At 43.3% G+C, this 18,703-nt stretch overlaps 1 protein-coding gene and 1 long non-coding RNA gene across 7 annotated transcripts in view; one reads left to right on the forward strand and one right to left on the reverse strand.

Moving 5' to 3' along the window:
- LOC117282373 overlaps window positions 1-9,094 on the forward strand; it is a 102,817-nt gene extending 93,723 nt beyond the window's left edge. The window contains exon 3 of the long non-coding RNA XR_004513104.1: window positions 8,662-9,094. This is a non-coding gene — a long non-coding RNA (uncharacterized LOC117282373). The remainder of the gene's footprint in view (window positions 1-8,661) is intronic.
- The window catches only part of LOC111865222 (ephrin type-A receptor 4-A), a 550,534-nt gene that overhangs the window by 207,956 nt on the left and 323,875 nt on the right, over window positions 1-18,703 (reverse strand). The gene's annotated exons all lie outside the window — the stretch shown is intronic.

Raw genomic sequence — 18,703 nt, forward strand, 5'->3', positions numbered from 1 at the left:
CTGTCAGGTGTATTAGTGACTACAGACAGGGGTTTAGATTGGTGAATAGATTTACACAGGTCATAACTACAAATAATTATTACACTACTGCTGTTTTCCACACCACAAATCACGCCACACTAAGTCTTCTCAATCTACTTTCACTGCCCTTTACAACTCTCTACAATAGCTATTCCTCTGTCGTGTCTCAACTAGACGGTCTGTGGTAACGAATCTTACTTCCGTTGTTCGCTGATTAACACTCCACAGTTGAACCCTCAAGCGCACTGCAATTAGCTCGACAGAAAGCGGTCGGTCGAGTCATATAACCTCGGAACGGAACTACAGAAAACACCGCACGTATTACCTCTTCCATTATGGGGACACCGCGCATGCGTAAACAGCGGGCGCTACATAGCAACAGCTGTACGCATCACGTATCGTGACACCTCCATTGTTGCGTGCGGGTATCACCTAGCAACGGCTGATGTCTACCGAGTCACCTCTTAGTAACGGCTCTACAGGTCATTCCTTCTGCAAAGCACATTTACCTCCCTTTCGGCGCTAAATAACATATGCCATTGAAAAGCGTCGTTAAATAACCTATTAATCTGTCGGTAGGTCTATTATCCACCCATATACGACTCCGTCTTGAAAACGGTGTCTACCTTAGGTTTAGAACTAACAGTGTGTTCATTTCTTGTTTTCGGGCATATTACATGCCCCCCACCAAGCAAGTTCAGACAAGCTTACCGCTTCGTCTGATTCTGGAGTTCCTGTATTCGAACATCATACCGGACTCCGACAATCCGAAGTTTTTCGTGTGTCTCCTAAGTCCCTCCAGACAAATGCCGCGTTAATACCTCAAATCTTGCTACTTTCCACATGCATTATTCGGTATTATCTTATTATTCGTCTCTGCACAGCCAAACATAAAGACAGTGTCATTAAATGAGCCACAAATAAAATACATGCCCTGCTCGTCTTAACCCTCGTCATATATTCCACAAGGCATTATTAAATATAACACATAACTGATTAGCCAGACAACATTTGGAGTTGACAAGACATTACCATCTTTTCAAAGTGTAAGAGTTCGAAAACAACTGCAATTCCGATCCTTAAGGACATCTCTGTGTTTCTTCAGCCTTTCCGGGAGAGCGCATGTGTAGAATTCTGTCTCACAGCAGAACCCGAAGGTTCAATATTGGTGATACTGAAGTCTACTACTACACTACTTGCCACCGTATGTTAGTCAAGTGCCCGGACCATAATAGCCTACTGAATTTCACGAAGCCGAAAAATCTGCCCAGTTCCCTGGCTTGAGCAACAGTGCAATTAGCATACCACAGTTAACGGTGAAGCTTCGACTCCTTTTCATCCAACCCACAACCCGGAGAACACTGCTTATTCACTGTTATCTACACAGACGCCTATCGATCCAATCTATAATACCTCCGAAATTAACAGACTGTTAACATCTGAACTGCCGTACCTTCACGCATCCGTTTTCATTGCGCAGTGCTCAATTACGCAGAGGCGATTTTACCAAGTCACCGTAGTAGTTTGATGTTTATATTGACTTAGATATTGTAAGACTACGCCAAAATCTTTAACTGAATTACATTTCCAGCTACAGAAGCAATTCGGTCTGTGTTCTCCGTACTCTTCGCAGTGCCCCGTAAATAGTTCCAGGTGCATTACCTTGAAACATACCATCGAGCAAAGTATGTGTATTATCAACAGTCTACGTTTGTATTCGGAAGGTAACACGTCCCAAACTGGACGTAGCTGTCGGCCTGACGGATTCCACGGGTGTCCTCAGACATTCCTGAGGAACGGCAGGATAGAACTGTCACGTACCCTGGTAACGCGACAAGAAGATAATGGGTTCCGGATTAGATAAAGCTGTTTAATGCATAAGCCATTTACAATATCAAGCTCTCTGAAATAACGTCTTCCGGGCGATGAAACTTGACTGGTCTGTCGTCTTCTGGTTCTTAGCTGAGCTGGTTTCTTCTGCTCTCAGCTCTGCTCCCTTCGCCTTTGTTCTGAGCTCTGTTCTCCTCTGTTCTGTATCCTGACCTGTTCTCAATTATCCTGGTCTGTTATAACCGACAGTCGGACGGCTTAGAAGACACCATCTTCAAAGGTTGCGTTTCACGTGTTCTATCTCCCCGTGGGCTAGTGTATTTGTTACCGCAGGTACTTCACAAGTTCTGGATTTTCACTTGCGTGGTAACGACTGTTACGCACGCGTTGTCGCGTGAACCTATTTCATTGTCAGCCCGACAACGATACGGAACCGTGGATACGGAGCCGCTGCCTAACAATGGATGGCCGCTTTGACTCAGATATTCTGGATTTTAGGCGGCACGCCGCATTATATCTTCCAAATTCTTGCCTACTGACCAACTGCGATCATTTCCTCTTTCGTCTGATGTAGTGTCTGAATTTAAACAGCATCTTATAACAACAAATCAATCAACAAATCAAATCAATCTCATTCCTTCTCGCTCTCCCACTATATACACTGGGGTGTTCGCCATCAACGTCTCGTCATATTGCGTCTATTGAAATTGTTACTCTAAAATTATAGGCTTACACAGAAACCTGCATTGCTTCCAGATCCTTGACACAAAACTGTGTAACTGATCACTATTCTAGCCACGTCATAGCGTCTCAACCCCACACTACATGGACAAGCATGCGGGACACACATATCCTACTGGCATACTTGAAGTTGTCTGGTTGTACTTTCATACGAATCAAAACTCGATTTTGTTATTACTTGGGGGCAGTTAATCATCAGCCAGTGTTTCAAAATCGATTATGTAATGGATCATTGTGCATCAACAAAGCCAATGAATGTGCAATGCCCATGAAACTCGGGCACAGAGACCAAGAGTCTGCCCGCTCGACCATAAAATTGGAGCTCGATATACATAGTATGCCCTCTCCGCTGGTGAAGATACCGAAACCCATGCTCGGCACTGATGTGTGTGATGAGTATTATATTCTGGGACGTGACGCCGTGTTGTCCGGTACGTCATCTACGTTTCGGAGGAACGTACTGCTTCCATCGTTACGGCCGAAGAAAAATTCAAGCAAGCAACCAACTGGAAATATGCAGCAAGCAGATTTGATTGCAGGCAGTTCGTTTCTCTGACAAGTCGGTAAACGACTACCGGACCACACGGCGTCACCACCGCTAGAACCTCCAGCCTAGCACGTCTGTGACGTTCGTATCTTGTTCCAATTTAATATTCTCATCTTTTTTCCATTGAACAACAACTAAATAAAATTAAGTGAGCATTTTACTCGATACCAACTTTGAACTCCCCCGCTGTACCTAAACGAACCTAGCACTTGCTCATTATTCTTCAAAGCACTGTCACGGCAGTTACGAAACAAAATCACAGCGTCCTCTTAATTTCCTATTGGGAAATGCAAAGAAAATATCAAGTAAATATACCTGATGGGGGAGACCACATGGGGGGGGGGAATACTCAGCTGTATCAGAAAAACAAGGTTTTAAAATTACGGTATCTGGCAGACTAAATCCTGGTCCACTACTAATTCTCCCTTAAGCTCCTGCTCCTATGACGTCTTTCTGAAACTGCGGACAAGCCTGAATGAAATCATGTCTTCAACAAGAGTCTGCTATGGTAGGCGTAGATAAAAGGGTAACATTAAATTGGATGAAAGAATTCGAGGTTCCCACAGAGGTGGTTACTGGAGCTGCATCCTCTGGAAGAATACGCCGTGTGGTCCGCTGAAAGACAACCGACGTTACCAAGGAATATGTCGCCTCCACCTTCAGGGTTGAAGAGCAAGCCAAGGAAGAAACCAGCTTTCCTTCATGTCTGAGTCGTTCCGATTTCTTGCTTGGCTCATCCTTCAGATCTGAAGATGGAGGCGACATGTTCCTCCCAAACATCGGCTGACTTTCAATGGGCCTATACAGCGTTATACCCTGAAGCTAGAACTCTTCTTGATCAAACAAGTGGACTGGATTAGTTGGCTCAGAACAGGACCAGACGCGTCTTCTTGTGCACATGTTATTAACTTTCAGTTTCCATAAAAGGTAAGCAAATGCTAGCTTACGAAAAGGGAGTGGAGTGAATATCCTATCATATACCACTCTTGGTTGAACATGAATCGATCCTTGTGTTAAACACCGACATTGTTTCAATAGCAAAGTTACAGAGGGCCAAATGAAATGAAGCATCATGAATTGTGGATAGGTAAGCATTTGAAAGGAAGCGGTCGTGACATATTTAAAAGCACGGCACCTGTATTCGTCTGCATGAAGCATGATAGACCACGAATCCCCCCAGCATGACAGCGGGTTATAGGCCCAATATTCGAGCCACATGCTTTGAAGATCCAGGGCGTTACCTACATACCAAATAATTAAATACATTAAATATTGTTTTTACAATTAATTATCGTACGTTCCAACAACGATACAAGAGAAGCTTCTCATTTGAGCCTCACTTTGTGTCAGTTTAAACCATTTAACTCCGACTGAAAATTAATGCTATTCTCACGCTCTTCAGTGTCCATTCTTCCCGCAAAAACTCTGCTGTCATTTCTTGCTTAACCTTTCCGGTCTCAAATTCAGTCCATCGCAGGTCTCTACAATTTAAATACTCTTTAGGAATTCTAGAAGTTACATCTCGTAACGTCAAATGTTCTGCACAATCAATACGTAACTGTTATGTGCACTGAACAATGCAATTTAATTAAGATCTAAAAGTTTGTGACGATGGTACATTGGTACAAATATTGTGTTTCTGGTCATTATCCATTTTCTTGTCTTTATCTAAAAACCGTCCTGTTTATTTTTTTTTTCAAAACACGGCGTTTCGAAGACTGATTTCTGTCTTCGTAGGTAAAACCTACACAGTTGGGCCCAATCGACAGAGCCCAACTGAGTAGGTTCTACCTGAAGACGAAGACAGAATCCAGTCTCCGAAACGCTGTTTTGAAAATCGACTAGCTCTAACGACTGTGCCCAACTGAGAAGGTTTTACCTGAAAACGAAGACAGAATCCAGTCTCCGAAATGTTGTTTTGAAAAAAAAAAAAAAGCAGGATGGTGTTTAGATAAAGACGAGGCGATGGATAATGTCCAAACATGATATCTGTGTTGCAATCTAATGACTGGCATTCCTGGATTGTAGTGGGGGAGGTTACGGTTGAGATCTTGCTATGGACACGTGTCGATATCGAAAAAGGTCCTTCCTGAGTCTGCAGGAGAATAATTTGATACTGTTTTTAAAAAGCCTAAACTATGTCCGCTTGCATCGACCGTCTCTTCCAGCTGTTGCCCAAAATAATGGTTCCGCTCGACAATGTAAATTATCCAGTTAAACAGCCATATGGAAATATTAGTTTAACAGTTTATTTATGTTGTAGTCACAAGACCACTTTCTCGTACAAATTGTCTGAGTGGTTCAAGGGCCTGGCACAATAAATTTCATGCATACGTATATAAAACTAGTTTGTGGCTGACAGCACCATGTTTACAGCACAAATCTTCGACCTTTTATTACATATTTATGTTTATTAAGTCTATATAAATCTATATGGTTTCTTGTGATAGGTCTTGTACGGCTGTTACAAACCTCTGTTTACAAAAAGTAAATACCAAAATTACTGGGATTTTTATTTTATCCATCGTCCGGTACACTACACACTTAAAAATACCGTAATTTCGAGTGTTACCATCGCCAGAGCCATTTAGAATCTACTTCAAAATCTGTGTGCTTTCTCCAAGAGCGTTACAGCATATGTTCTACACCAAAAATACAAATACTGAAGCCATTGCATCTACGGCTTATTCCAAAGACAGTGGAGTCCTGTACTGCTATATCAGACGTAATTAACTGAGTCTTGTCTTGCCACATTCTAATTAACTTGCAGGTTAATAGACGGCGCTCCGTCAACACAATTTTGGAGAAAAACTTGAAAGGTAAATATCAATTACGTATCTTAAAAGTTATTTAATTAAGCATTTGAAAACTGAACTCGGATGTCTCGGGATATGGCCCAATGCCGAGCTCTTGTGGCCAGCAGAGTAACTATAACCTTCCCGTGGGACACCCTGTAGGCCTGTCATAGCCGTCAGAGCTATCAACTTCAGACGTCAAAGATCAGGGGATAAACAGATACAGCGAAATGGAAACAACATTCGAACACAGTATATCCCGTAGGAAATGAGCAGCATTACCGAACGAGCTTACCTATTCGATTAAAATGCGTAGACTAATTACACTCGAGGCAATAAGGTTACTGCTTCAGTTTACAGACGCTCACATTAATTCGAAATGATGACACCGGTCCCATGACACGAATTTGTCGTGTGGCGACAGAAACAGAAGGCTGAAAGGACTGTAATATTCTTGCCATTCGAAATGGCATCGAGATTATTTTCGTTGTAAATTTCCGCTTATATGAGGTATGAAGGAATGAACAAACCTGCACAATGAGGAACTTCATAACTAGTGCTCCTGACCAAATTTTATTAGTGTCTAAATGAAGACAAATAAGAGAAGGCTGAACGTGTAGCACGTTTATGGGGAGGATAGGTACAAAATCTGAATCGGAAAATATGGAAGAAACACATTTGGGAAAACTAGGAGTAAACGAGGGGATAATATTACAATGGATCGTAATTGGATATGAAAATGTAGGTCTGATTGAAGATAGGACCTCGCAAATATCTGAAGAGTCATTAATATTCGGACACGATAGGAGATTTTGGGAACGACTAAGCGACAACTAGTTTGACAAGAACTCTTCGTTTGACGAAATTATACTTAAAGAAAATAAACTCGCTATTCGAAAGCCGAGTCAGGTTTGTTCAAATCCATTCATGCACTAAGATGGCCCACATTTTTATCACAGCATCTACATCGGAAAGAGCACGACAGTTGAGTTCAGGTACAGAATAGTATCTCCGGCTTTAGCGGCCTCCGTAGTCTAGGGGTAACGTTCCCACCTCGTGACTCAAGGTACGCGGGTTCAAACCCGGCGGAGGTCGTGGAATTTTTAAGGGCGGAAAGATTCAGGGAACAAGTCCTCCGGGAGGGACTTTAAGCCGTGGGTCCCGTGTCGTAGCTATACGGCACGTAAAAGAACCTCATGTCCCAAGGGGACCACTGAGCCAAATTCAGGACATTTCCCGCCCAGCAGTAGTCTCCAACGCCTCTGGTAGATGGGAGAAGCATCGAGATACCGCTCAGCCAGTAGAGGCCGAACTCGCTGGCTGACTGAGTCGGGACTGATGGCACGCACCAGTACCGGTAGGGAATAGAGACTGGTAGAATATCATAGGGGGACGCACAATGGACCAACAGTTGGTCTAAGTACATGGGGATACCCACCCTCTCCAATACAATACAATAACAATACAATACAAATCTCCGGCTTTACACATCAAATTTCTAAACGTATTCCTCCGTCAATCCCAAATTTAAAAATACCTTAACATAGTTAGACAGATGAATAATCGCCATTCCCAATATCTTCTTAACATTAGATATGAAGTGGGAATTGTTAAGGTCAATTCTCAACAAGTAATCAATCACCTTTAATAAGAATATTCCAGAAATAACAAAAGACATTAACACCATAACATTCAACTCTGGAGTAAAAGTCCCACAGAACCAAAACCAAATTAGTACTATGTGACACACTGAATGAAATTAATGTTAACCTCAGACTATGACACAGCCCAGATCTCAAGGGACAACGTGTGATCACATTTACTTCGATTAGACTAACTTTATCAGCCATTGAAACTTGGTTATTGCATTCTTAATATTATGACTATTTAGAAGAGAGCACATTCTACATACACAGCCAACTAAAATAATAGCACTTACATACATCCTCACGGTACACATGCACTTTCATGTAGTATTATCAACCAGTATGAATTTGTTTTGTTTGGAAATATTTATATGACACATCACAGAAAATTTGCCATGTACAATAGAGTGGAAACCTTTTGAGAACTGAATTCACATTTCAATAAGGTAGATAAAAAAATAATATTACATTTCAATAATACAGTTTCTGGTTAGTGTACCATGAAACAGAAACATGTAACGGTTTTCACTAAAACACTAGTCATCAGTGAAGCTGTATCGACGGTTATTAAATGTAAGCCTGAAACAGACAAATGTTCGTGTTTGGCTTCCCTTATAAGCAGGCTTTAAATTAATTAGTGTCAGGTAACTTTTTAGACCCGATCAAAATCATTTAGTTCTCGCCTGAACGCCGCAATGAAACAAAAGCGTTTCATTCGGCCAATTAGTAAGTGATTCAGTAACTCATCCAGTGGTATCCATTAGCTTACAACTCAATAGAAAGCTAAAGCCATCTACGTTTGCGTGTTAACAGATTCATTACCTTAAATTATAATTTAATAGCAGTAGTTGTACATCCCTGAGCCACCATTACTCGCTGGCGCAATCGACAGTTGTAAAATGTAGGGGTGGCCATATCACTTACGGCTGAAGTTTGTTCAAGGATGACGCATTACTTTGTATTCGAAGGTACTGTCGAGGTATTCTACTGAATCACGAGGGTAGAGTGTTTGATTTTGATTACTAGACACTCAGAACGGCATACGGTTTGTGTCACTGCTTCCTCTTGATCTACATTTCAGAAGCTTGACACGGTATAACAAATCCAACCCACACAAACTGAGGGGGACTCCAGTATCGCGAAGCCACAAAGTGGAACGCCGAATTTTGCAACAACTGCCGCACCTGCTGTGAAGGGATTTATTAGTGTTGCAACCAATCAATAACTTGAGGGCACAGCGACCGAGTGAAAGCTGCAACAGGACAAAGAAAACTGCAGTAGTGAGCTGTAATAATATCAGGACCGTTAAGAGAGTCACATAATAGAAGTGTCCACACCTGTGGTCCAACAACTCTGTAACTGAGTTAAAATGTAAAACCGTATGGCATAGGATCCTCGAGTGGCTGGCATAAAGATGGACAGGAAATCCCGTTTTCTTATTGAACCAGAAAGTTCATCCCGTGTTCATGTAAGTACACAGTGTATTTCACTCTGACCTCAGCCAATTCAATAAAGTCAACACCGACAGCCTGGTTTTCTAAAACGCATCTTAATATTATCCTTACAAACAAACAAACTCCATGGTTTTAGACCGCAAGCGAAATATACCGACCGAGCGACCGCCGCCTGTCGCTGAAGTTAATGCCAACTTTTGCGGATAGGGTGTCGCGTGGTCAGTGCAACTAATCCCCACGGCAGATAATCTCGGTTTTCTAGGTCGGAGCCGCTGTTTCCTTAAAATAGCTCCTCAATTATCCTCACGAGGCTCAGTGGGCCCCGTTCCAGACCCACTACTTCTCAGAAAATCTGGTAGCGCCGAGAATCGAACCCGGACCTCTGGATCTCTAGCCAGGAAATCTGACCTCTAGACCACAGAGGCGGTCAATATTACCCTTATTACTAATAAATTCCTTAAAAAGCTATCGCATTAATAATAAGGCTTTTAACAACAAAATATGTCCACAGCGGAACCTGATCAAGTAATTTGTTTTCTGACTGTGCTTATATGAGAAGGAACAAAGTCAAACGGCAAATAATCAAGACCGGCCGTCAGCAAATCATTTGGCCCATCTACAGAGAGCAGAAACGGAAACAAGAGTTCTGGGAAGAATTAATCGCTTACTTTCCCTTGATACGCGACGGACCGTACAGAAAACGACGCGTCGAACAGTTCTTCCACTGCTGCATGTGTATTCGTTGTCGCTGCAACGTTATTTCGGAGCCGTTGCCCAGCAACGATAGCGGGATATTAATACAGACACACACGGTGCAGGAAGGGATTTATGAAGTACGCCGTTGAGATGTGCTAAGGTACCACAATACATATATCAAGTTTCATAATAAAGATTGGTTCAGACATTCGAAACTTCGTATGGGGGATTCACAGGCATATATACTCCTATAGACAGAATGGAATTCTCGTAAACCTATTTTCATTTCTTCAAGGAAAGCAGGCCAATAAAAGCAATACAATGGGACGATTTAAAAGAGCATTCAGCAACATACGCATATGAAGCATGAATTCCTAATTCGGGGCAGACATACGTGGAATCTGTGATGTTCAATAAAATTGGACCTGTTTTTAACGGGAAAAATACTAACATCTGCTTGGATTCCACTGGAAGCAAGACTTACCGTAACTGCTTCACCGCCAAAGAAGTACGTAAAAACAAGGGAAGTGTACGGTTCAGCAAACCGAACCCTTTTTGAAACAGAAACAAGTTCTGGAAGGAACTAACCGCCTGCTTTCCTTTGATACGACACGGACCGCACAGAAAACGCGTCCAACAATTATTCTATTGTTGAGTGCGTATCAAATTCCGCGACGTTTTACGGAGCCTTTGCCTAGCAACGACAGGAAGGATACACATACGGAAACACAGACCGATGGGTGGGATTTTTGCAGCACCCCGATGAGATGGGTTCAGGTGCTATGTTACACATACCAAGTTTCATTAAAGCGGCCTCCGTAGTCTAGGGGTAACGTTCCCACCTCATGACTCAAGGTACGCGGGTTCAAACCCGGTGGAGGTCGTGGAATTTTTAAGGGCGGAAAAATTCCGTGTCGTAGATTTACGGCACGTAAAAGATCCTCATGTCTCTAGGAGACCTCTGAGCAAAATTAGGCAAGGATTTCCCGCCCAAGTAGTTCCCAATGCCTCTGGTAGATGGGGGAAATATCAGGTACCGACGGCCGACCTCGTTGGCTGAACGGGGCTGATAGCAAGCACCAGTACCGGTAGGGTATGGCGACAGTAGAAATTAAAGGGGGATGCACAATGGACCAGTAACTGGACTAAGTGCATGGGGAAACCCACCCCCTCTAATAATAATAATAATAATAATAATAATAATAATAAGTTTCATAAAACCTGGTTCAGGCATTCAAAAGTTAACACAGGGACACAAACAGCATGGTGATAGCATAAGCCTACTTTCTTTACACAAGGAAAGAAGGCTAAAAACGTTGATATCTCTTTGGGCTCCCGTATGGGCAGAATTCATTGTACTGGTTCACCATCGGCGAGAATCATCAATGTGTCCTGTTCAAAAATGGAACCCTATTAATTACTCCAAAAGATTTCAGATCCATGGGCTTCCGTTACAAACAGATCTCCTGTACCTCGTTCACGGTGACGTGGAGGTCAGACCAGTTTTGTGCCAGTCATATTAGGAAAGCTCTCGCATCGATTGATTCACGTAAAGAAAGCTTGACAATGTAAAAGCATATGCCAAATTGGACTTATCACTTTCTCACCTGCAGTATACTTATACGGCGTCGATAACATGAGCCAGAATTGCATTATTTGATAACAGAACCTTATCAGCCGATTTTCCTTGTACGCTCAATTCTTCATTCTGTTCATAAAGTACTCTCTCGCTCGTCGAATATAACCAGCTCGTGGCAGTCTGCCTTCTTTAATGCACAGAATTTGTGATGCCTTTTCCTCAACCGGTGTGACACGGCGTTTTGAATTCACGTGCGTTTAACAACGGTTCACGTCACCTCGTCGGCCAGAATTACAGGGTTTTTGACTTCGTCCAACTTCCGGTATTCTAGAAACCAGAAAACACACCGTTTCGGATACTGGATCTGTTTCCGTCCTCAGGGGGAAGACACCTACTCTGTTGGGTCCCTTACAAATAGCTAACCTCAATCACTCTTTCTAAGAGACCCAACAGAACAGGTGTCTTCCCCCTCACCTGAGGATGGAAACAGATCCACTTTCCGAAACGTTTTCTCGTTTATAGAATACCGGATGATGGACGAAGTCCAAAAGCCCAGTAATTCTGAGTATTATAGACCATCGTCAGAACCCTTTACAGTCTACTTCTGTTTCACTGTTAAACTGCTACAGCTTCGGTAAGCTATTTGTGTATTCCTTATACACTTACACTGTCCAGGATCATAATTTGAAGTCAGTATTTTGTTAGTAATTCCTGTGAATCATCGAACTTTTAAAAATTATCTTTTTTATTGCTAGTGGGGTGGGACTAAGTTCCTTGTACTGCGGCCACTTCTTGCTTATTGTACCAGCCCCAGATGATAGGTGAGGGTGATTGTGGAGCAACTGGTGTAATGAAGATTGGCAGGGGAAACCGAAGTACTCGGAGAAAACCTGCCCCAGCGCCACTTTGTCCACCACAAATCCCACATGACCAGACCCCGGGATCGAACCCGGGCCGCCGCGGTGGGAAGTCAGCGACTAACCGCTTGAGCTATGGCGCGGCCTCCCTAAAATGATCTTACTTAAACTGTTACTTTTACAGGAACTGTAATGGGCTGCATAGTATAAAAAGTGATACTCGTACATCAGTACATTAAAAGCACATCAAAGTATATAGGGCAATATGAGTAACATTTATATCCTCAGCCATATCATCATCTTTGGCAAAATATCCTTTTCGAGCCAGAGCCTTCCTTAGAAGATCCTGGTAGTTTTATCTGTTCCCAGCTATGTGTCGTGAATTAAACCATCAGGTTTTAACAAGCATGCATAAATGCAAGCGTACGTACATGGGTAGATAAACATATTCATAGATGGATGGATGGACACACGATGCTTATGTGAGGATGTCACATCGGTGAGAGTAGTCTCTTCTGGAATGACGCCATGTAATCTCGCAGAAGAGTTCCGATGTTTAGGAGGAACGTTCTGCATCATCTTGTGGGTGTAAGAGTAAGCCAATCGAACTAGTAGTACTGCTTGCACAACGCGCCAATTCTCAGAACAGTATACTTAAAAAAAACACCACTTTACGATAACGGTAAAGCTCTCCTTGTAGCAGGAAGTGAAGGCTCCCATATTTTCTAGACAATTTTACGATAATACGAATGTCAACCAACATCCAGCGATATACCGAAGCATTTCATTGTGTTCTTAATAGGAAAACAACGTGTTAACATGAGTGTATCCGTACAGGAATATACAGGCTTCATATACTGCTTTGTAAGTACTGCGGTACCGCATATGGTACTTCGCGAAGTACAGTAATAGTGTACGAACATGTGAAGTGAGCGCCAACATTCCGAACGTCGGTTCGGGAAGTATCGAGTCGAGGGTGAGCCGGGATGCCGGATATTCTGAATAATATTCCTGTCTTCGTCAGTCACGGCAGGTGAACAGTGGGTCAACACTGCGAAACAGTCCGGTCTGAACGATTTTTTTTCCCCGTGACACTACAGCCCCAGTGGGCCTAGGCCTACCTCCATGAACTTCTCCGTTCACTTCGGTTTTTCTAGATCTTACACATTCGGTAGGACTCCTTGGGCGGGTGATCAGCTCGCCGCAAGGCCTCTACCTGTATACAAACACAGAAAAAAACGCACACACACAAACTAAACATCCATGCCCTGAGTGGGATTCGAACCCACGATCCCGGTTTCCATGCGAGCGAAGACAGTACATGCCTTAGACCGCTCGGCTACCGTGACCGGCGGTCTGAACGATTACTTCGTGGATATAAAGCGACAAGTAACAAACCGCCACTAAATACGTTATAAAACAAACGAGTCAACTGTTCCCATATGCTTATGTATACCTTTTAATAAGGCTGACAAGACATGTAGTAAGTACAGTTCTATCTTTTGTTCTATATAACGCTGTGTAGTCCTTTGAAAGACTTACAGTGCTTTCCACCTGTTTTCACTCTGGTTTCTTGTTCGGTCTATTCGACCCTGAAGATGGATTCAACATGCTCCTCCGAAAAGTCGAATTTTAGCGGACTAAATAGCATTATAGCCTACCACCTCTGTGAGTACTTCAAATCCTACGTACAATAGCTTCAAAATCCAAGCACAACACATTCCAGCATTTCGGGGCACGAGAAAAATGCGGTTTATCCTGAAGCCTTATTACAGCATTCTAAGATTATAATTTTACATGACATGTCAAACGAAACGTTATATATAAAATAAGATATTAACCGTTACTATATGCGATAACGCGATACAACAGGTGGTGAATGAGGCATAGAACCGTGCCCTGAAATTCTGCTGTAACTGCTTCACCTCGATTCCCAACAATTTAAAGTCCATCAAGGTAATAGCGTTTGCCCCGGACGTCGTTACCGTGTGGCAGATAAGGTCATCACTAACTGAAGAGATGCATTCGTACTTTGGCCTTATCTTCATCGCGTGAAAAGCTCGAATATCGTACTTGGAGTAAAGCAGGTTCCTGGGCGGACAAAAATGAAACCTCTTGTATCGTTCTCACCGACTGACTGCTCTACAGTTTCTACGTATACAGCTCTCAGTTCGGTGATTAGCGACCATGAGTAAGGAACAGACGAAGACAGGAAGGGAAATTTGGAGGAATGAAAGGAAAAAAACAAGCTTGGTTCGTATCCTGGAAGCACTCATTTCAACTCTCGACCTCAAGGTACGCTATCCTGAGATTTCCATCAGATTCGTATAACCCATTTGAAAAAATGTTTGGATACTTCGTGCTACGGGTCCTGAGGCACTGCCCATCGTTGTGGGCTACAAAACCTGTGGTGGTAGGAACCTGAATGAACTGCAAGGTTATTCAAATATTATGGGACACTCTTTAATATATTGTAACGTGGATGGTCAGAACGTTTCCAGGCAGCGACATGTAAACAACCTTCAGTCGCATTACCACACTCAACAACAGAGTGAATGTTTATAGTTCGTTCCTTGGCAACAGGCTGCCAAGATGGCTGTCACGTGACTGGCTTTCTATGGTGTAGGCGCCGAGGGCGCTGCTATGCAACGTCGCGGTAAACACTCTTCTACAACAGCAGAACTGGGTTTTCTGTTCGTGGTCGGTGCGGAGGCTATATAACGAGATTTCAGGAACAACAAGGCCAATTTGTGTTTAAGTATAAGCCACAACATTATAAAATGCACTTAATTTTTTTGCATTACTTCGAGATTCCTGGAGCAAAAGCCTTAAAGCATTTCTAACGATGCACAAATAAGGCATGAGGGTACGTTTCTTGTACTTTACCCACAGTCCTCCAACATTTCCAGCCATGACAGATGCTCCAATATAAATCTGACCGACAACCTTACACTCGAAACTGTACTCTTGGGCCATATAGGCCACATGTGTAAACAGGGTCAGCAACTCTGCCGGGAATGACATCAACAAAAGACAGGGACATGTGAAACACTGAGAAATATTTGTAAAGTCTGGATTTCCTCAAACAGGACAGACACAGACAGAACTTTTGCTACGTCTTGTGTTACTGCGCCACTCAATACACTTCCCTACCACTGCAATTAGATCATTCTGTATGCGGGGGGGGGGCCATAGCCTGGAACAAGCTGCAGTCCGCTACGGTTATCTAGGAAAGTCATATTCGGCAGTGTACAGCAGAAGCTGCACATAATACCCATTACTGAAATAGTTCGAGGACTTGTCCTGTCCATTAAGGGCTAATTCTTGTTTTGCAGGTACTTGTATTTCCTAGTTGGTTTAGACCATTCCATTACGGGTAGAAACACCCACAGCTTGCTGCTGATCCATCTGAGAAGCGAAACGAATAGTTTATAGAACCAATTGGTTCTTCATGTTTACCTGTGGCAATGCACATATCATTCATGTTATTATAATCGCTATTAGTTACAGTTCCTGGCTACAGATCCAGAGGTCCCGGGTTCGATTCCCGGCGCTACCAGATTTTCTGAGAAGTAGTGGGTCTGGAACGGAGTCCACTCAGCCTCGTGAGGATAAAGAGTTATTTCAAGGAAAATAGCGGCTCCGGTCTAGAAAAACGAGATTAACGGCCGTGGGGATCCGTTGCGCTGACCACGCGACACCCTCTATCCGCTAAGATTGGCACTAACTTCGCCGACAAGCGGCGGTCGCTCGGTCGGTATAGTTAGCTTGCGGACTACACGGAGTCTATACTTCTTCCTCCCTGAGATAGAGCAGTATCATTCAAGCGCCTACTCACTAACCCAATACATTATTTCAACTTACTGGTGTAGGAATATTCGAGTTGAAGCAGAGCTGTCCGGATTTTTGTACGTTTGTACGAGGGCTCGTTGCGTTTTGTTACGCCCTTCAACGGACGATGATTCATAATAAATCCCATTCAGAATAATCAGAGTGTCGGAGATCGACGTGCGGGACTTCCAAATAAGAAGCTGACGTGTGGCGCTTCGAGTTTTCGCTCTCTGACTTGATTGGAATATTTCGTGTCCTCATGCAAGACCATTAACATGTAAAACATCCAGCCACACGCCAAGACTTGCGTACGGTTCGTTACAATTGCACTTATCGTTCGTAAATGGCTTCTGTACCAGTCTGTACAGCGACGGACTCCGGGATGTTACCCAGGGGACTAAAGCTGACCGCTCGCCATCTAGTGCCGAAGCCAAGAATGGTGGAGCTATACCTCCACTCTCCGATGTCTTCATGGCGCAAAAAACTCCGTGGCCTGTAATCCGCAAGCAAATTATACCCACTGAGCGACCACCGCTTGTCGGCGAGGTTAGTTCCAACTTTTACGGACAGAGGGTGCCGCATTGTCAGCGCAACGGAACCCCACGGCCGTCAATTTGGACCGGTGCCGCTATTCCCTTGAAACAGCCCCTCAATTATCCTCACGAGGCGAAGTGGATCCCATTCCAGACCCACTACTTCTTAGGAAATCTGACAGCGCCGTGAATCGAACCCGGCACCTCTGGACTTGTATCCAGGAACGCTGACCACTAGACGACAGAGGCGGTCTGTCTTCATGCCGTAATGCTTAGTTAATTAATTAAGCACAGAAACAACGTTAACTTTATACAGGGAGTATTTTTACTTTGTTGGCCGGTTCCACGGCTCTGCGCTTCACGGCGACCGGTGCACCGCCAGATGTGAGGCACATATTTTTGCCGATGAATCGGCATGCCTGACGGCCGATAACGTTCCGAATGTCGTTACAATTCGCAGACCATGGGTGTTCAAAACTCCCTGTACCTTTAGACCAGGCCTGTATTACAAGACACAAGTAAACCTTAGGTGAGTTCTGTGTTTAAGCGCCGCACCATGACTACGTATGGAGAATGCCAAATAATGTCCCATTCATAACTAACTTCGGTACTGCTTGGAGATGAATGGGCAATTTCACGCTCCGGTTGCTTTATCACCGATAGAAGGACCCCGGCTTCAACTGGATAGCAGAGTGGCACGAACAGCCGGTCTGGACACGACGGCTACGAAAGTGTGGTACCAAAAGACAAACCAGTATCCTCCAGCCCGTAGCCTGTCGCTTCACTGGCTCGGTTAAGTATCGTATTAAATTCAAAGAATAAATATAAATGAGATGTTAAGAAAACGTATTGTTTGAGTGCGTATAATTTTGTATGTAATTCTGATGTCCCCGATTTGCACCCAGACTATCTATTCCTGAAGTAAAAGCCAACGCCAGTGCTCTGTGGTCTTTCTTTTGAAATACTACGACATACAAACCACGGTCCTGCTGTGCCCCGATGGTACATTCAATGGAGCTAATCTACGATTCATGACAACAGCTCGAGAAAACGATGGAACACCGTACCGGTATGTACAGGGAACTTACGTGGCAGCAGATGTTACGTTGTCTAGCCCCATAGAAACTGGCGATTTCTTACCTGAAATAAAAGAAAACACAGATAAGCAAATTAATTATTATCAAAAGTGTGTGACTACAGAGATGCTACCAAGTTTTGACAGGAACAGAATGTCCCCTAAACACATACAGCGCCGAATGAAATGGGATGGTTTGTGTGCGGACAATGGTGAGGGGAGGAAGCGGTCACAGTCCACTGCTAAGCGCCTACCAAGGCACCTGCCTAGAAAGAAATTAGGTATAGCTTCCTCGACCGGTGATCCACGGAGATTCGAACCGGGTATTTTCAGAATAGGATTCAGGAGTTCTAAACACGTGCGGGATCAACAGCAAAGTTGCGTAAGAATTTCCGATCTAATTAAAAGATACGTCCGCCTTCTCTTCGAGAGAAATCTTCGTGACGAAGTCCATTCGTAATTACCAAAATTCTTTTTGACAATTCACACTACTTCTGTTGGCTATATAATAGTTTCTTAACAGGATCTTTCCATCTTAGGGGGGGAGGGGGATGGGGGGCGGAGCTGAATGTGGTCCAAGGGCATGCTTTTGTGAATACAGACAACTCCTTGGCCCATATAGCAGTCAGTGATAAGCTTCTGCAAAAGAAGGTATGCTGCAGGTACGCGGTACACTTTATCCACACGAGAGCAGTTAACATGTTTGTAACTTTTTTTACATATAAAAAGATTTTCAGCAATATTTATGATGTAAGTAATGTTAGGTGTCCAACGCTAATTGTTTACTAATAATCACATTACACAACAAGCTCAAAATAGATTTTGCGCATAGATCTTCTCCATGTAACCCATTATACGATAAAATAACTTATAGATGCTGAATATTTCTTCTATGGTTTATTGAATGCAACATACGAGTAGGAGCACCTTCTAGGCGTACTACGTGGCGCAGCGACGCAAATCACTTACATCTCAGAAGTTCGCATAGCTGTCACGTTCCTGTTAGTAATTGTTGAGAATATATATACGATAAACTCCGTCTTAAGTGCAACAATTTAATTGTAGTTCTTTCTTCTTCCCTTCCTCCACACTACATGT

Source organism: Cryptotermes secundus, unplaced genomic scaffold, assembly GCF_002891405.2.
Source record: "Cryptotermes secundus unplaced genomic scaffold, Csec_1.0 scaffold614, whole genome shotgun sequence".
NCBI classification, from domain to species: Eukaryota; Metazoa; Arthropoda; class Insecta; order Blattodea; family Kalotermitidae; genus Cryptotermes; species Cryptotermes secundus.